Below are 18,618 nucleotides of genomic sequence, written 5' to 3'. Positions count from 1 at the left end.
TGGTCACCACAATATAAGAAAGACATTAAGCTACTATAGAACATCCAAAGGAGGTCAACAAATTTGGTGAAGGGCCTTGAGGGGAAGCCGTATGAGGAGCAGCTGAGGTCACCTGGTTTTTTCAGCCTGGAGGAGACTGAGGGGAGACCTCACTGCAGTTACAGCTGCCTTGTGAGGGGAAGGCCAGGCACTGATCACTTGTCTTGGTGCCCAGTGACAGGACCTGAGGTAATGGCCTGAAGTTGTGTCAGGGCAGGTTTAGTTTTGGTATCAGGAAAAGGTTCCTCTCCCAGAGGGTGGCTGGGCACAGGAACAGGCTCCCCAGGGAAGTGATAACAGCACGAAGACTGGACAGTGGTCTCAGACATGTGATGTGGTTCTTAGGGTGCTCCTGTGCAGGACCAGGAGTTGCACTCAGTGATCCTTGTGGGTTCCTTCCTACCCTGACTCTGCAAAAACCACTTCCAGTTGCATTATGTCAAGCAAGGTAACCAGTGAAACAGCTGGCTGTTTCTGTGTCATACCTGTCATTTAGGGTCTTGCTCTCAGATCTAGCAGCGTACTTCTTGGCTTTCAGCAGCAGCAAGCAACATGCCTGTGCTGCCTGCTGCCAGTGCCCAACGAAAATACTCTCTGGGGACTCTGATTCTCTGATAGAGGTTAAGATGGAGTAAGAAGAAATCACCATAAATCTGAGGCTTTGTGGGGGCTCTGAAGGTTTGGCACTGCGGGAAGCAATTCCTGTTGCTCAGCCTCTTAAAACTTGAGCACAGAAAAAGTGGTGTGGACTGAGTAACAGGCTGGGACCAGCTGTAGGGGGGTGAGAAGCTGGATGGAAGAGGGAAAATGAAATTATGCCTTTGCTGTGCAGTTGTTGGGTAATTCCTAGAAAAGTTAGAATTCATTGTAGCCCAGTTGAAGGGTTCCACACACAGCTGGTCACTCTTTTTGCATGCAGGGACAGGTTTTGGTGCAAATGGCATATTCTAAAGCATATGGGTTCCTCTCTATAGTTTAATCACTTTTCCAGATAGTTTTATTTTCAAACTTGAGTGTGACAGCTCCTCACTTTCAAAGACATATATTTTGACTTACACTCTGGTCCTCCTTTTCCACTCAGAACAATAAATAGTTTTGTTGTTGACTTTTAAAAAATATTTTATTTTATATTTTTTTAAATTAATAAAAGGCTCTTGTCTGTGTACAGAGCCTTCTTAGGTTTGTCTGTTAAAATACTTAACAGAGGTCTTTAATGAATTCCAGGATTTCTGTCCCTCATCTTTTAGAATTTGGACAGATCAAGTTTTTTTTGTTTCTTTTCTAGTCAGACATGTTCATTCCTGAACAGGCTCTGAAAGCTTTTATTGCCCTCTCAGCCCATCACAGACATCCTTCCCGGGAGTGCACCTCATGGAGTCAGGCTGTTGTGCACCAGTAGTCTGGAACCAGGCATCACCTTTCAGTTTGCCCAAGATGCAGTTTTGTTAATGGAAACTGAAGCAATAAAAACTTGAGCTCTGACTTCTGAATAATCAGCTAAAGTTTCTTTAGTGTAGGTCTGACCTTTGCCTTCCATCAGCACAACAAATACCCTGAAAAGCAATAACAGAAAAATAACTTTTGTCTTACAAACCACATTCACCTTTGTGAAACAAAATTGCTGCGTAGCATTTCCTATCTATCCAGTATTATTTTGTTTTCCAGTGGACTTCCTTCTAGACCTTGTAAGTTATAAGGTTGTCTCTGGTTTTGTTCAATATATTTAGGAAAGTTCCTATTATGTTTTTCTTTTCTTTTATTGTTTATACTGGCTGGAAGAACAAAACTAAAACTTTCATCTCAGGTTGGAGCATAATTTGGTGTGATTGCTCAGCTTCTGATCTCACTACCAAAAACGTCTTCTTTTAGGAGTTGATAAAAATATTTGGCTCTGTTTCACCTCAGCCACTCTTGGCAGTTCTTCATCTGCTCTTCTGGGGTTTCCATCTGCTCTTTTATTCTGCAGTTTCTTCTTCAGGCCCCAATTCAGCAGCAATGATTGCAAATAAGTAAAAACATCACTGATTTTTCTGAGGGTATGGGGTTGGATGCAGGTGCTATTCTGCATCTCTGTCAGAATCTTCCAGGATTTTATCTCATTGCTAAAATGGAGAATATGGCAATTCCCTCAGGCTTTGAGTATTCCTTTGTTCTTCCTCCCTCACAGGTGTCCAAAGATTTAACCTAGAGCTGTATACATTACTTAAACCTGAAACCAACAAATCTATGAAATTAAATGTGTTACAAGGGCTAAAGAAAATATTTTTTTTAATCAATGTACTTTTCAAATTAAAGTCCTCTTAGTTACAGAACAAAGTGTATGAATGCATGTGAAATTAGATTTATTAAAACCTTTTGTTAAGTTTTTTCCCAGTAATTTATACTTGGTCTGTTATTTAAGCACTTCTAACTTAAAAAGAATTCACAACTCATAATAGGGGTTATTGATGCTGAATAATCATTTGCTCTCAAGTGATTAAGCTGCTAACCAGCACTCTACATTATATTAAAAAAAGAAATCACGCATATACATGTCTGTCTGCTTACTTACGTATTTCACTTTCAAATGCGCTTGTCATTTCACAGGGTTTTTTACCTCTTATCCGTGGATTTTTTTTTTACAGAAAGCACAATCAAAGTTTCCTTGATCATCTAGCTGGTGAAAATGTAATTGTAGTTGTGTAGTGCTGGTGTACCAAAAGGCATATCATTATAGTGAAACCCCTATATTCGTTACTTGAAGGAGACAGCTTGTCTGACTTAATGTAAAGCTTAATCAGAAGGTTTAGAAGGGAAAGTAACAGAAGAAAAAAGACCTTAGTAGTGAATACATGCATAATGAATTGATTCATTCAGTGCTTTCCTTGTAGTTTTTTTTTCACTTGCTCTTGCAATGTACATTTTGTCATACTGAGAATTTAATTAATGGTAGGGAAAAAAAAGTAATAGTCCTGTGTCAGCCCAGCACTGACATTTATGACAGCCTCCTATTGAGTTAGCAGGTTTTTTTTTTTCCATATAGAATGCTGACAAATTATCATGTAAAAGCTTTTTAATAACTTTAACAGTAAAAATGATTATTGAACAAAAAAGTGATTTAATAAAGATCTTTACATTATCCATTTAGTGAAGCATGCCTTCTACACAAGCTCTTGGTTTCCTTTCAAACAACTATTTCATATATTCCACTATTACATTTTGCTCTCTCAGAACTATTGTGTAAACTAGAGATATTTACAGCAGAAGTGTATGTGACAGATGTTTTTGGTTTAAATTTTATTTTCCTTTCACTGTCAAAAATAACGATGGGCAGAAGTGTTTTCCTTTGACCACTAAAATAGTCAGAATGTAATATTCACCTGCCTGTACTGGAGAGGAAGTCTAGGGAGCCTAAAACATATTCTAAGCCTAAAAAAAAGTGAATTTCCTGACGTGTGTTAGCAAATCAGCTATTCATGGTGTTTTCAGGCACAGTGATGTGATCCTGGTAGACGAAACCAGGAGGAGAAATGCTGCACTGATTGATCTTTCATTCCTTACCCCCAAATCTTCCTAAGTCAGCTTTTAGCATTTCCTACCAACTCTGAGAGTTGAAGGCAGGTGGTTCTTTCTTCCCCAGTGTACCTGGGGCAGCTGCTGGAAGAAACAGGAGTACAACTGGGAGCATTGCATCAGCACCCAAGAGAGGCTGCAGACCTGATGGCTGCTGCTGTGAGCCCTTTAGCCAGGGCAATCTTTTATCTTTCCCTACTGCACCTTGTTCACTAGGTATACCTCCTTTCTTCTATCCATTCTAGAGTGCAAGAAGGCACCTGCTATATGGAGTCTGTCTGGGAAGCTCCCTCTTCTATTTTTTCCAAAAACAGAAGGGGAGAATTGTTTCTTCCTCTATCACAGGGGAAACTTGTTCCCTGCTTTAAGCCCTGAGTATTTAAATTAAACTTGGCAAGACTTGATGAGCCCTTAGTCACCAGAATGTGTTACATGCCCCTACTGCATCATCTCCTGTATTCAGAAGTGACCTGGTTTCCACACAGTTGGTCCTGCAATAAACAGATTAATGCAGGCAGGTGCTTACCATTACTGCCTGTTAAGTCCTGGAAAACTCCTTCCTGCTGATGTCATCATCCCTAGGGGCTGGTGGATGATCTGTTGCCTGCATGGCCATGAAGAACTGCAGGTGGGGAAATCGTTGTAGGGGGACCTTTCTCATTATGGTGGCAGGGAAAAACGAGTAAAACAAAAAAGATTATTTTCCTTTCTTGTTTTTGGAGAAACTACAGAAGTGGTAGGTTTTTGGAGTTCCTGAAGACTCAGGATCCTGAGGAACTATTTGTGAGTCAGGAAGATGTTTTTGAGGAAGGCACTTGTATAAAGGCTGACTGGCTTGTATGGGGTGAAACAATACAAACAGTGTGGTGAGGCAGAAGCTCTGGTCAGATGTCCATTTACTACTTCACTTTTAATCTTAGCTTCAAAGTTTGGGAGAAATTTTACTGCTGGTTTCTATACAGCCAGAATTTGTCCTTTTGTTTTACGTGTAACTAATGAAAGGTCCAAAATACTATTGTTCTGACTCAGTATAAAAATTTCTTGTGGTCAACATCACTGTTTGTAACATATTGGGTGTCACTGGATTGTAGCGTAAATCATTATAGGCATACACAGGTAATACATTGTCAGAAAGGTGGTAATGTGTGTCAGTGGAGTTCTTTGGGGTTTCTTTCGGTGATTTTAACTAACTTTGTGGTCAGACAGCTGCTACTTATAACTTCACAGTTATGTCTGCCTTGAGTCCAAGAAATTCAATATGGTGGATGAAAGAACAATATTGAGAAGAAAGTGATTGCTGAGATAAGATTTGAAGGCTCAAAGGGAGAAGAACATCTTCCCTGTGGCTCTGTTTAATTGCCGTGAAGTACATTGTCTACAATTTTATCCTAGTTATTTATCCTACCTTATTCACACCATTACAGGGATAAAAATAGGACCTCTTTAAAATGGCTTTGTTTCTATAGTACCTGAGGGCCTCAGATGAAATGTATCTTGCACTCCATCTGGAAAAATGATCTCTTGCAAACTCTGCCCAGGCAAATTCTATATTTGTAGAGATGGATGTGTGGCCTGGAAGATCATCTTTGGTGACTCAGTGCATATGCCAATATGTTGCTATTGACAAAAATGGAAATTGTGGCTAAAATATTTCTTCCAGGGACTGTGTTAGGAGCTGCTTTGGGAGATCTGGCCTCATAAACTCAAATTATATTTACTGTTCTTGTGGCCGTATTCCAACACTGGTTCTAGGGGGGAAACAAAACTTCTATGAAAGATGTCAGTTATTGTATACTTTATTCCAGGAATTCCCAGTTCCACTGCTGTCTGAAAACACAGTGTGATGCTCACTAAGATACTCAGGTCTGTGAAAGAGAGCAGAACTGGTTTACAAGTCATTGTACAAGTCAAGCTGGTCTTGTGGGCAGGTGTATTGACTGAAAAACATAAAGAAAAAGACAAACAAGTTTCTCAGTAATAGTATGTTTCCATGAAACTCATGTTAATAGCTTTTCCATTGGTTTAAGGAAGTAAATGGAGCTCATAAATGCTGTGGTTTCTGCTTTTGTGTATTTGTCTTTTTAGAAAGATGCATTATGCAAGTTACAGTGTAGGTTTTGGATCCTTTCCGTCCTTCTGTGTGTGGGATATTTATCCAATATTCTTGAAATCACTTAGGGAGTCACTCAAAGCACTTGTTTTCCTCCTAGTTTCTCAGGACCCCCTTCTCCCAGTCTTCCTTGGCTTGAGAACTAGCTTTGCACAATGAGAAACAACCCCTTTTAAGTATACAAAAGATACAAACTATTGTCACTAAAGAAAACAAAATGCTGCATATACGAAATCAACCGTGAAAGCAAGAAAATCTTACTACCTACCCCCTTGGCCTGTTTAAGGCATGATGTGCTGTTTATCTGTAGAGCACCTTGCCCATCTGTGGCAAGTGATCAGGTCAAATAAATAAATAGTAGTCCAGACTCTTGAGTTCTTTACTCTGCCAGTAAATTATATGAGAATTTATTCATGTAAAAAGCTAAATGAATATTTCAGAGCAATAATAAGGTGATGGAAAATACCCAAATATACAAGTACTTGAAGAGCTATAGAAGATCAGTGCCAAACTCTGGATCAAACTGAACGCCCACAACCACAGCTGACACCAGAAGTGGGTGTGGAGTTCAGGGAAGAGCCAAAAATGAACAGGGATTTTTACTTCCATCAAAAGAACTGTAGTTTGCCCATGTGCAAATCACACATGAGGTAATGAAACCTCTACTAGCTTTTTAAAAATCTTTTTGCAGAAGTGTGTTGATTGCCTCATCTGTAAGGGATAGTCTGCAGAAAGCAAGAAGATTTCCCAGAAACACAAGGAAGGTATTGGTAGTATGGTATCTCTGACCTCTCTCAGTTGATGTAGGATAAGTGGCAAAGTAGGAAAACCTGGAAAAAAATTATGTCAAATCCTTTGTCAATGCTATCCATTTTCCCACGTAGCTTCGTTTTCGAGTTGGCTACATCTTCCCTTCTTCTGATGCAGGTCTGTTCTAGAAACCAAGGCAAATGAGGCAGCTGTGACACACAGAAAACACTTTACATATTTCATGGATTAATACTTTAGAAGAAAAATGTGAGACTTTTGCCTAGGTTTTTTTAAAATGCTCAATTTTCTTGTAGACCCAGGTAAAGTACAGCTCTGTACTAGAGGAAACTGCCTTGCCTCTGAAAATCTGCTGAAAAGTGAAAGAGAAGAGGCATATGAGACAGGAATGTACTCTCGTTATAATTGTCATGATCTGGTATAGCAAGAATTGGAATTTTTGCCCATTTCTAACTTGTGCAGGTGCTAAATTGCATTTTATGTGTGTCCTTACCCTTAAATCGTTGTTCTGCTTCATGTATGAAGGAAGGAGGTTCCCCTCTGCTGTTAGGCATTCTAGATGGTTGTTATTATTACCAAGGAAGGTGAGGTGAAAGGGGAAAAATGAAAAGCATTAGAGAAAAATCTGTGAGAAAATAGGCACAGGGTTGGAAGGTATAAAATAGGAAAAAAGGGAGAGAAAAATCTTCCGTTTTTTGATGTGGATGTGAAAATACAAGTGAATAGAACAGTAAGGGAGAAAACAATAGATTAACAAACCCATCTCTCATATTTTACACAAATATAAAATCTGAAGAAGCTATTAAAAGAATTGGAAAGGAGGTTATAGAGCAACCTGAAAGCAAACTGCTATGAGATTCAAACGCCTAAGAGTATTGAAAAGGAGGTGTGTGTAGAGGTCTTTGCAAGCCACACTGGGCTGTCCAGCAGCTGGTGAGGATAGTGTTAACTGCTGCAGGAGGAGAGGGGAAGCCACAGCTGCATGCCCTGGGCACAAGGACTGTCAAGCACCTGTCAGCGGAGGAAGTGAGGTGGGGCCCTGCCTCACTGAATTATGGTTTTCTCCCAAGGCATTCTAACAGGAGCATGTGCACTGTCTTCCACACAGGCTTCTATTATACAGAAAAAGGCAAGTGCTGCTGGAAAAAGTTCATTATGCAGATTGCTTGTATGTGAAATTTGCTTTCACAAAGATATTCTTTTGTTTTGCTTAGGCATAGACTGCGGTAAATGAAATCCCTTTAACTAAATGTAAATTATTTTCTGAGTAATGCCTTTATTTTCTTTTTCTGGGTGTGTGTTTGTGTGGTGCTGCATAGATTGTGGAAAACGATAGTAGCCTATCCAGTCTTGGCTTGCCTAAGTTATAATGTTTTAGTTCAGTGTAGTGGCATAATGGGTATCCACTTCTTCTCATTCTACACACAGAATAGTTAAAAATCTCTTCTTCCTTGTCATGCAAATATAACTGTCCTAAGAGCTGTTAGTATAGGGCAAGCTGGTTAGGAGGGAGTAATCAAACAAAGCCTTGTGTACCTATTCTGCAGCTCGTTTTGGGTTTGTGGTCCATCAAGCTTCTCTCAGTATCCTTGAAGCCTACACCTTTTTAAGGGGCTGCTGTAACACAAAGGCCTTGTGTACACAAGAAAAGTGTAATGATTAAATCGCTTAAGTTTAGAGATCAGTTTAAACAAGGCATTGGCTTCTTTAGACATTCTTTCTTCAATTTAAGAGCACCTCATGCTAATGTTTCCAGGTTAAATCAACATAAAACCTTCTTAAAGCAAAGAACTCCAGCAAACTTGGTGTGTAAACAGCATTAATTAGTCAAATCAGTTGCTAAAACAATGCTCTCAGATACAATTGAAGGTTCTTCTATGAAGTTTCTTCTCCTTAATGCTTTATTGTAGGCGCAGTGGAAAATTATGGATTAAGATAGGTTTGTTAACTTTACCTTGATAGTACAACTAAGGATAGATCTGGCATGAAAGAACAGGTTGCCAGGCCACCTCCCTCTTACCTGTCAGTGGTGCCAAGTGCTGAATCACTCTGTGCATTTATGTACTGAGGGGCTCTGTAGAGGATGATGGGAAGACAAAGCATCTTAAAAGTTAATGGCAATGATAATAAACTTATTGCCACTTAATGGCTTTAGATGAGAGAAGAAGTAGTGTGTAATCAAATGTTATTTTAGCTTGCATAGTTTGGAAATCTATCATTTTTCCCTAATTTGAAGCACTAGGTCAGTATAGTGAAATCACAGTGACATCATACACAGATTATTTTCTGATGGGGAAGATTTTTCTGAAGTAGCATTTTTGAAGAAATATGTGTATTTTGTCTACCCAGCTGAATTAAAAAGTGTCTCTTACCAAGTATGGATGAAGAGTTGCATTTTTTAATGTCTAATTTACCACGAGCATTTGGTTTTATGAGTTTTTTTGATTTTAGAACATACGAGCAATAAAACATGCATTGGAAATGCATTGCTGTGATTTGTGAGATACAGTTCTCAGCTAAGCTTTATAATGTTTGGTAATATACCTGCTTACCATTTAGGACATACAGAGGATTTTTTAGGATAAGCCAAGAGAAAGACTGACTGAATGCTAGGATTGAGGTGACCTGATTTGGCAGAGTAGGGAACAAGATAACATAGATAGTGATTCCACTGAAATTTAAATTAGTTTGGTTTTGGATGGAATTAAATGCTTTGCAAAGAGTGCTTCTCAGAATTGAGATATTTTGAAAGCATGCTGACTAAACCCTGATCTGAGCTTCTGTTTAGGTGTCTGATTTCTATCAGCAGTGCTTCCATGTGTGGAATGAGAGGAAATCTGAATAAGGCAGAGTGTGTGAAATGTCAACGAGACTGAATTAGTTGTACAAACTCTAAGATTGGATAAAGCAGCTGAAATGTTTAATTTTTGAAGCAACTCATTATAAAATCTGCAAGTATGTGCTTTAAGTTAAATCTCTTATTCTGTAGGTATGAGAAACAAGCCCAATTCTTTTAATTACATGGGTGCTTTCAGTAAGCCCCTTCATTTTTACAGTGAAGACTCTTGTTTGTCAAACGCTTTTTGATCTAGTTTAGCTGACAAAACAGAAGTTTTTGCTGTGAATAAGGGCCTGGTGAGATAAGGTGTTTCAAAAGTTTATGTTCCTAACCACTTTAAATGAAGTTCATACTTGTATGTTTGCTAAGCTTGTGCTTGTGCCCAGTCTCCCACTTGCTCTGCAGCTGTAGGCAAATTATCTGAGCAGCTAAGGTGGCCCTGGTGAGTGCATTTAAACTGAAGTGATAGGCGTGGTCCCATTCCTCTGACTTTCTAAGTGTGTTATCAGTGAAGATAAGCAGATTTTTCTCTTGTGGGCACTTAGCTTAAGTCAATAAATAACACTTCTGTTGACATCCTTGGCCAGTTCCATTGGATATTGTTGTAACTAAATATTTGCAGGATCACAATTTATCTCATTACGTTAGTTGGATGTGCAGTGTTTGGTTCGAAAAGAGATTACATATCCCTCTCTGCACTGTGTTGTCCGATCAAGCTTGAAGTCATCTTTGTTTCGGAACCACTGACTAACAGATTGTGGAATAAATTTCTGCAGTTAGTGGAACTGTAAAGTAAATATTTACATGAACATAAATTTTTAATTTGTGTTTTGTGGGTATATAATTTGTGCTTTATAGCTATACATAGAACTCAATCGATTTGTATGTTTAGACGATTAATATAAAATCAGTTTATTTTAATATGTTCAAATTTCACTCTTGTAATCCTGATTTTTTTTTTTTTCCTTGCTTGAGTTTTTCTGGTTTGTTTTTTAGAACAAACTAGACAAAGCTGTTATTGTTAAATGGATTGGAAGGTAACTACTAATCATAGAATCTTAGAATAGCTTGGGTTAGGAGGGACCTTAAAGATCATATGGTTTCAAACCTCCTGCCGTAGTAATGTTACCCATTAGTTCAAGTTGCTCAGGTACCAATCCAGCTAAATTAAAGGGTGAATATTAAACTAAAATAGGAAACTAGAAATGGTCTTAAAACTGTATATCTTTCAAATGTCACCGAAGGTGCATCTCAGAAAGATCTGGCCTTTTCTGTGTCACATCTGTATACCAGTCTGATTAGGTATTCACCAAGGAATAAATTTGAAAGAATTCCTGGTAAATAGGCTAGTGGGTGAATTTTTTCTCATGGATCCACATGATGGATTTTGACACTGATAATCCACACATGATTTCTAAGAATATTTCTCAGATTTAGAAATTGCCATCAGGTATGATACTGGTGGGTTTGTGTGTCTAAGAGGAGAAATTGTTTACAGTCAGAAAAATAAATACATTTTACCTTTTGGTAAATTTGGATGACTATATTCTGTAAATTATGTTTTGTTTTTCTTCACATAAAATTGTCTCCTAAATACCAGCTGGCAGAGAAGTTGCCTTTTGCAGAACAGATGATTTTTTCACAGCAGTTACTTGATTCCTTCCCTAGCTGTCATTTTTTCAAGGAACAGATCACAGCAAACATTCCTAAAAGTAAGGATTTTCTTCTTGACCCTTATCAACACTGAGTTTGAAATGATGGAAATTTCAGAGCTTGTTGCCCACTATGAAGGAGTTTCTGATTTCCAACCCCTGTTATTTATTGCTTATGATTCTGTTTGGGTTAGAGCCCATCATTTCTGCTCTACTCCCCTCTGCCCCTTTTAAAACGCGTGATTAAATCCCACAGACACGGTGAGCTTTCCTGATACTCGAAGCTGCCATTTCTCTCTGATGCACGCATCACTTTTCCCGGCTCCCTTCTCCCCGCAGCTGCCGTGCGTTGCGTTAATTCCCGGGCAGCTGCTGAGGGAGCTCCTGCAGCTCCCATGCATGCCTCTTCCCCATTGACGCTAAAGGGACTCCATCCCGGAGGGCCTGGGCCATGCCCTGCCCGTGTACCTGACTGGCAAGGGGGGCCAGAGCCTGCCCCGAGCGCTGCCCTTTTGGGCAGGAGGGGAACGCGGTGTCGGTGTTGCTGTTGCTGGGGGAGGCGGCGGTGGTGATCCTTTTCTGCTCAGCTTCGTGACTGTGTCTTGCGCCTTCTCAGTTTCAACTAGCTTAGAGGCTCATTTTGTGAAGTCCTTGGCTTGGTGGCTTTCTGGTTTGTTTGGTTTTTGTCTGATTTTGGGTTTTTTTTGTTGTTGTTGTTTTTCTTTGGATTTTTGTTCTTTGTGTTTTGGCTGTTCTCATTTATTTATTTTAATTCTCTCATTCCTGGAGCAGTAAGGATGCTTTGTTGCTTTGATTACACCTAGCTTTCCTGATTTTGTTGTTACCTTTCTTTAAATGTTTGTCCCTTTGTCAATTATGCGCTAGTCTGTTTGCCTTTCAACTTGCTTCTTTCTTTTCAGGGATTTACAATATTATCGAGTTAAGGATTCTCACAGTAGATGGTAATGGAGAAATACAGTTAAGGAAGTTTGTTTAAGAGTGCCGATTAAGTAAGTTTCTGAGACTATTGCCTTAAGGCACTGTTTAAAGGGGTTTCATTTTACTTTTTTTTAGATGAAAATGTAGTTTTATTGAACTCGGGTGTTTGTCATGCACTAGCTTTTTCCTACCTAATATGCTTAAGAAAAAAATGTAGTGATATCTTCATTGTTCTTAATAAAACGGATTAGTAAATTGTAAGAGGATTAAGCATTTTAGCTTCTGGCACTTTGCTTAATTGCAGAATACCCTTCTGGAGAGAAAAAAAAAGGTCAACAACCAGAGTTTTATGATCTGCTTTGAAGTAATGCACTTCTGGAGATAGTTTCCAGGTAAACTAAATGGTCTCACCTACAAGAGCGTGTCATTTGAAAATCTGTCTTCCATTAGTCAGATAGAGAATGATTGTTCCTTGTAATTAGGCAAACTAGTAATTTAGTGGGTAGGTTAAGTTATTCTCTAAACTAAAGTAATTGAAGTATTGCCAATTAAGACTTGGTGTGATATCCTAAATTACATGAGATCTTGCTTTTCATCCGAGGACCTTAAAGACTTTCCTAAATGTTAGTTAGGCTGAGCAGTGTTTCTTTGAAAGCATACAGCTCATTTTTTGGAAAAATATGATCTAGTACTCAGAGATGTCAAAGGATTCTGTTAAGTCTCACAAGAAATACTCTTGACTCTTAAGCCCTGCTTAAACTTTGGTATAATGCTGCTGTTCAGACCTTTTTCAGAAGCTTTAAAACTGAGGAACATGCAATTTTCATCATCTTTCAGCTTCCTAATGAGTCCCAACATAATTTTGAGGACAAATTTATGATTGCGATTGTGTGTATCCTTGTTGGCTCAAAGTATGAAAACAGGCTGTGCTGTGGTGCACTGAAGTGATGGGGTTTTATCCATGAGATGAAGGGTATATGTGGGCATGCATTGCCTGCCCTGCGGCGTGCCGGGAGAGACCAGGGAGCCTCTTGGGAGCTGAGCTGGTGGGATCTGAATGTTTGCAGTTTTGTTGGGAAATGGTCCCTGGAGTGAACATTTATGAACACACTTAAATTTTGTCTGGAAAACAACAGGTTGGAGGAATTTGAAACAGAGTGAGGAAATGACAGGAAGAATGGATAATCACAATGCCCATGCTCAAATTTATTTGCTTTCTTCCCCCTTTTACGTAGCAATCAATGTAAGACCAAGAAAACCATGGGGGGACCATTTCTTCATGTTTCTGAAACTACTGTTTATGATAAACCTTTTGACAGGCCCTTAGAACAAACTTTTCTAATGCACAGAGCTTTATGTGTGGCTTAATTAATTTCAGAATTAAATAAAAAAATCAAGATATGGGTTTAAAATAAAAGCTATACTAAACTTTGCTTTACAGCAGTTAGAGAAATCAGAATAAAAGTAAATTAATTTTGCTGCTTTTTTTATACTCAGTATGTTTTTTCAAGTTTATAATTGTTTGGTCTTTTACTTTTTAGGTAATTAGTCTAAGAATCAACAGGGAAGATTCTGTCCCATGTCCAAAGGGGATCTTTTTTGCCAAAATTACTAATTACTCACCTAAGTAAGTGGTAATTGCACAGTCCCCTGTGCAAATTATGTCTTAATCTTTTGACAGAGATTAAGACATCATTTTAGCAAGCACCTTTAAATATTCACGTTGCTGCATAGTAATAGTAAATGAAGCCATTGATTTATTCTTTTAAATATTCACGTTGCTGCATAGTAATAGTAAATGAAGCCATTGATTTATCTCCTCAGTTTCAGTACACTGTTAGGTTAACATTTCAAATCCTAGAAACATCATTTAGATAGACAAAACAGACTTGTACCTTGAAATGTGCAGAATTGTTTCATAGGAACTTAATGCAGTGCTGCTTTTTGAACTCAAACCCATTATTTTAGGGTATTTTATATTTTCATTTTAAAAATCACCTGCTCACATGTATACAAACTTGTATTTTCTGATTTGCACACATGCCACACTTGCCTGAAGATTAGTTACCTTGCCACTTGTGCCTTCATTGGAGAATGTAATTATGCTGCAAGAATAAATAAGACACAACATTGTGCATCCAATTTCTCTATTGCATCTGAAAAATACTGGGGAGAAAATGTGCTAAAGCATTAGTAATGCTCAAGATAGCATTTATCTTCCCTAAGGCCAGCTTTCTAAAAGACAGATGTGTTTAGTTTAAGCTGGTCATCTTTCATCCCGCTATAAGGAGTTGAAGAGAGATGTGGCATTATCAGTCAGTCACTAGGTCTGCCTGTGTTAGACACCTGCATTGGGGTGCATGGCCTGTGCCTGAAACACCTGGTTTTCTCTTTCTTCTTGCTGGAAAAGTAGGTATAAATGTGTATGATGAAGTGATACGTGCTTTGGATGCTCTTGACTTTGGAGGGAATAGCTAAACTTCCCGAGTGAGTGATCAGGTATTGTATTTCATTAAAATTGTCTGTGCAAATGCATGTTTACCAAGTGAATTCACATAGCTGGTATTTGATTTTAACACTACACAGATACTTGTTTTTCCCTGAGTTTTCCTTGTAAAGGACAACATTTTGGAAGCACAATTTTTGTGCACTGGATGTTTATTCACCATTCCATTGCAGGCATGGTGACCTTTTTTTTTTTTTTTTTTTCTGGTTTTCACTTTTCTCTGTTTTTCGCATGTTTGGTAGGTCTTGATATTTTACATTGAAGAATGGGCTACAATAAATAAAAATTGTATTGAGGCACTCTTTCCAAAGATTTCCTGGTCTGTAAAATGTCCATTGTGAGAGTCAAGTCTTTCATTAATGATTGAGATGAAAAATTGCAAAATTGGATGGGTACTTTGGAGTTTGTCCAGTTACTGGAATTCACACAAATGGAGAGGAGATATTCAAGTAGAGCTTCTGAGGAATACCTGAAGGTGTTCCCTTTTTTAATCTACTTCCTGTTTGGTAATTTAGCAGAGGTTATCCATTAGACTTAGAGACTTTCAAAAGATATTCTTAAGTCAGTGGAGGTAAGTCCTGGGTCATGTGCTCTGCAATCACTTATGAAAAATAAATATGTTCCACTTTAGAAACAAATAATGCTGTTAAAGAAAAGAAAACATTACAAATTTATTCCTCAATAGCTCTCCTTTGTATTATATATTTCTTCTTGGCTCCAACACTAGCTTTGTCCTCTTAGCAAAAGTAAACATGCTACGGCAAAAGCTAAACACTTTTGCTTGCTTACAAAGAAGGAAAACAAGCACTCCTTTTCATAAAAATAACCAATGTTTTATTTTAAAGAAGAGATAACCCAAGACTTTTCAAAAAAAAAGCAGTGCCACCTCCTCATCCTGACAAGCAGATGGGAAGCAAAGAGCTCTTTGAAACAGCTGATAGCATTTTGTAGTCTGTAAGGTGTTTGGTGATGTGGCTGGTGAGGTGGGACTGTGGGATAGCCTGCTTTTTATTCACTGCAGTGGGAGTAACTGCAGCATGGTAGCTCCAAAAACTGTGTTACTGAACCACAGAAAGCAAGCAATAGGCAAAACTGTATATTATTCTTTTTTGGTTGGTGAATGCTCAGATTTTGCATGTACAGAAAATAACAGTAAATTTGGAAAAAAGGCTTCCTCGAGGTATGTATACCAGCCATACATAGTGGGGACATTAACTTTTCTAAGAAACTTGCTTTTCTATATAGTTGTTGTATACTTCCTGGAACTTAGCTTTTGATTCACACTTAATACTATTTTTGTGTGACAGGTAGTAACTACTGTTTTCCTTGATTTAAAATTTATTGTGGATTCAAGAAAGATGATAATTTGAATATATGACCAAGTATGTATTTTAATATTTTCAAATAATTCAAGAAACTGAGTATTCACTTCCAGAGTTTCAGAACAAAGGGTTGATGGAAGCATCAAACTGAAATAAAAGTTTACACAAAAGTGTTAGGACATAATGGAAGTTGAGGAAAGACTACATGTTAATTGGATGCTTCTGCTTTCAGTCCTCTGGGAATCCATAGCCACACGTCTGCCTGTCTGTTCATCCATTCACCAGTTACTTCGAACACAAGTGTCACTTTGGGCAACAAAGATAAATCTGCAAAATCTGTGTGAATCTACAAGCACTGTAGATTCACCAACTGTACTCTATAGTTAGCATTTAGAAGAGAGCAAGCCATGGACAGGAATTATGCTTGCATTCGTGGCTTAAATAAATGGCAGATATTTTTAACTTTGCTTACAAAATTTTTCAAGCTATCAAGTGCATATGATCAAATAAGTAGGAATGAACCCACCCCATTTCCTTGGAGTTTTGTACAAAAATTCTCATTGATAAAATATTAATTACGCTGTGGTTCCAGGCTATGTACACAAAATGTATGGACAGATAAATTTCTCAGTGTAGCTTGGTTTTTTCTTATTTTCATAGGTGTTAGGAAGTGATGCAGAGCATGAAGTGTACTAGATGGCAATTCTAGGCTGTTGTGATGATGATTTTGATGAACCTGCCTATAAAACTGTAAATTATTTATAGTGTTAACACATGTGCACTGGGTAGTGTGGGCTGAGCTTCACAAACACACTTCATGTAAGCTTCCTTGTAGTAAAGTAGTAATGTCTGCTGATCACGACAGGTTCTAGACTGGATTTTAGCTACTGATTTCAGAACAAGGTTGGGCTTTGCTGCTGAAGAGGTATCTCTTGAATGGTCAAGTGCCCTATTCTGTATTTTGGAATTTGTCCATTTTGCCCTCTGTGCCTTATTGCAGAGTTAAAGAATGAGGACCACAATCCTCAAATGCAAATTCCTACAAATGCACTCACTGTCTATAATTTTCTCATTGGAGAGGATTACTACACTCATCTGTAGACTTGATATTGTCTTTGGTATTTTAAGATTACTTTGACTTTTGGGGGAGGATGGGATGCAGAAAAGCAATTACATTGCAAATCTTTGAAATTTGGGGGGGAAAAAGACCCTGGAGCTAGAAAACCACCCTTTTGTAACTCCCATCCAATTTTATTCAGATTTAATTGAGTTTAAACAGTTCCGTTTAGACACCTGATTTCCCTTCACTTGACTTTCTTCCTCAGGAAACTGGTTTCAGCCTGCCAAATCCATGTCTAAACGTGGCTGTTCCAGGAAGAGGGTCCCAGGCTGCCGCCAAAGCACTGCACTACATTATGCTGGGAGCTGACAGAGCAAATAGAGCAATATGATCTGGAGGGAAGCAAGTTAGGATAGGAGGTAGGACTTCACTTAGCTTCATCAGCCTCCCAGAATACCTCCTGGGAGAAGAGGTTCTCACAATTGCTGGGAAACTTGGAGAAGCAGACAGCCTGGCCAGGCTTTCCCCATTAAACCATAGTCTCTTTTCCCTCCTTTAGGGGCACAAATATGTGGCACAGATCCTACCTCCAGAGTGGGAGAAAAGAGTGGGATAAATTGAGCCATGGCTCCCCTGACTGATGTTGGAGGTAACACTTAGCTCCATGAACCATCTCCCTCTCTGGGATAAGGCCTTCCTCTATTGCCAATTAACTTCCTAAATCTCAGCTGACAGAAGTCTGTGCTGTAATTTCAGGCTAAAACCCTGAACCATGGTGGAAGCATGGTTCTTGTTGCTGGCCCTGCTAGAAATTGACTTCACTTTTTAAAGCAAAAGCTAGGAAGTTACTTTATAATAGCTTTTACCTGTTTTGTAACAATACATAGTAGAAGCATATTATGACACAATCCTTGATGTTGAAAATTATTTTGTTTTCAAAAATAATCCTACAATAGTAAAGAATTAAAGTGTCTGCATATCTGTTATATCTAAATTTAGATTCTTTTGCTGTAGAATTTTTTTCCCCAATCATAGTATATCATAATACAAAGCCCCAAAACAGGAAGCACAGTGCAGTACTTTATTTTACCTTTCTTTTAAGGTATTAGCTTATGGGAGAGATGGAAAACTTTCAGCTCCTCCAAAGGGTTTGTTTCAAATGCACACTCTCAACAAAGTTTGGGTACAAGGAAAATTAAACATTACCATGAAGACTGCTGTATTTGCAAAACAGCCTTAGTGTTATATCTGCTTCTTGAATTCATTAGCTAAGGTCTTTTGGCAGAAAACTCTACGAGTTTTACTAGTCTTACATTTTATAGTGGTGAAAAGTATAACAATGGCTAGATACTTATCATCTTTACAGAAAATTGTCTTAATGAGTTGCATTATCGCTTTCTTTTCAGAAAGAGTAGTTTTTAAATTCAATTTTATCTAAATGAAAGGTCATCTTAGCATACAGTTCAGATTAATTTTTCTTCCAAACAAAATACCATTAAATTTTAGTATTGCCAGGTATTCCTGTCCATGTTATTGTGAGGAAAGACACGATGTGAATATTTGGCTGTTAGCTTATCTGATACTATCTTTTCTATTAAAGAGCAGAATGCACATTGCCAACCTTTTGTTATCTAGTTTCCCGACTGCAGCACAGTGTCAGGTTCTGCCAAACTGCTTTACGTTTGTTAAGTGCTCACCACGGACTTTAGTTATCTTTTCCTGGTAGTCTGCATCCTGTCACTTAGCTGCAAATGTCACACACTCGTCTTCATTCATGCTTCCTACTAAGAGTTACTTTTATTGAAATTGTGTGCAGAAATATGCCAGCGAG

At 38.3% G+C, this 18,618-nt stretch overlaps 1 protein-coding gene and 1 long non-coding RNA gene across 4 annotated transcripts in view; both read left to right on the top strand.

The window, feature by feature from the left end:
• TLL1 (tolloid like 1) overlaps positions 1 to 18,618 on the top strand; it is a 130,006-nt gene that overhangs the window by 19,385 nt on the left and 92,003 nt on the right. The gene's annotated exons all lie outside the window — the stretch shown is intronic.
• Positions 10,329 to 13,520, top strand: LOC116443969. Its single transcript, XR_004240134.1, has 3 exons — positions 10,329 to 11,970; positions 12,204 to 12,291; positions 13,441 to 13,520. It is a non-coding gene; the product is annotated as an uncharacterized LOC116443969 (long non-coding RNA).

Source organism: Corvus moneduloides, chromosome 5, assembly GCF_009650955.1.
Source record: "Corvus moneduloides isolate bCorMon1 chromosome 5, bCorMon1.pri, whole genome shotgun sequence".
Taxonomy (NCBI): domain Eukaryota; kingdom Metazoa; phylum Chordata; class Aves; order Passeriformes; family Corvidae; genus Corvus; species Corvus moneduloides.
Note: the sequence above shows the minus strand (reverse complement) of the source record. Positions and strands in the feature narration are given on the sequence as shown.